General features: G+C 38.7%; 1 non-coding gene across 1 annotated transcript; it reads right to left on the reverse strand.

Moving 5' to 3' along the window:
• Window positions 1-1,159: 1,159 nt before the first annotated feature.
• Window positions 1,160-1,230, reverse strand: TRNAD-GUC. The gene has a single exon. It is a non-coding gene; the product is annotated as a tRNA-Asp (tRNA).
• Between the last annotated feature and the right edge of the window lie 197 nt (window positions 1,231-1,427).

Raw genomic sequence — 1,427 nt, forward strand, 5'->3', positions numbered from 1 at the left:
AGGTCGCTGGTTCGAATCCGGCAGGTCGGATTGATTTTTTACAATATTAAGCTTTTTAATTTTTCCTTTGAAGAGCTAAAAAAAGAAACGCTGTTGCCGGGGATCGAACCCAGGTCTCCCGCGTGACAGGCGGGAATACTCACCACCAATGCTGCATAAAACGTTAGGCGCCCCTAGGCGCCGATTTTTTTTATTTATTTTTTTTTTAATTTTTTTATTTTTAATAAAATTAAAAATTAAAATTTTTTAAATTTAGTAATAAAACATAAGGTTTCCATAGTTGTTTCTTAGAAACTATTTACGAAAGTGGTTGTAAAATTGTTCAAAATATTGTTTTAACCATCTAAATACATAAAAAACTAAAATTAAGAACTAAAGAGGCATTTTTTTGAGAAATTAGTGGACCAAACCGCCTTTGGCTGTTTGCGGTGTATAGATCTCGAAAAAATACGCGATTTGAAAAAAAAAATTTGACCAAATCAGACAACCGAGTCAAAAGTTATGCCTTCCAAAACATTTTCGCATTTTCAAAAAAAAAAAAAAAAAATTCGCCGAACCGGCCGGTTAGGCGGTCTATGCCATTCCTCGCGGCGGCCTCCCACCGCCCAGCGCCTAGGCGCGATTTTTGCAACACTGCTCACCACTATACTACAACGACTCGCGCGGCAGAACAGGACAGTCACATATTACTATTTAAGTAAACCCTATCCAATGTGACACCATGGTGCGTGTGGCCATGTAATTGCAACTGAAACTAGCATTTCATAGTCGGACAAAGTACCTGTTAGGTCCCCGTAGTGTAGCGTTTTGTTCAATTTAGTCATTGTACCTTTATTTCGTGTAATTTAGTCTATTTACTTTAAGATTTTGAACAATTAAGGACAATATTAACACCGATAATTTCTTCCGTTAAGTTTGTCCACGCGGCATTCGAACTGCCATGTCAGATTGTGCGATATGGCATAAAAGAGTATAAATCGGACAAAAATAATGTTAACAGCTCTGACCTTAGCTCAGTTGGTAGAGTGGTGGACTGTAGTTGGACTAATCTAAATTGGAAATCCTTAGGTCGCTGGTTTGATTCCGGCAGGTTGGATTGATGTTCTACAATATTAAGCTTTTTAATTTTTCCTTTGAAGAGCTTAAAAAAAAAAAAAAACGCCGTTGCCGGGGATCGAACCCGGGTCTCCGCGTGACAGGCGGGGATACTCACCACTATACTACAACGACTCGCGCGGCAGAACAGGACAGTCACATATTACTATTTAAGTAAACCCAATCAAATGTGGCATCATGGTTCGCGTGTGCGATCTAATTGCAACTGAAACTAACATTTCATAGTCGGACAAAGTACCTGTTAGGTCCCTGTACTGTAGCGTTTTTGTTCAATTTAGTTATTGTACCTTTATTTTGTGTAATCTAGTCCC

This window comes from Ipomoea nil, unplaced genomic scaffold (genome assembly GCF_001879475.1).
Source record: "Ipomoea nil cultivar Tokyo-kokei standard unplaced genomic scaffold, Asagao_1.1 scaffold1523, whole genome shotgun sequence".
Lineage (NCBI taxonomy): Eukaryota > Viridiplantae > Streptophyta > Magnoliopsida > Solanales > Convolvulaceae > Ipomoea > Ipomoea nil.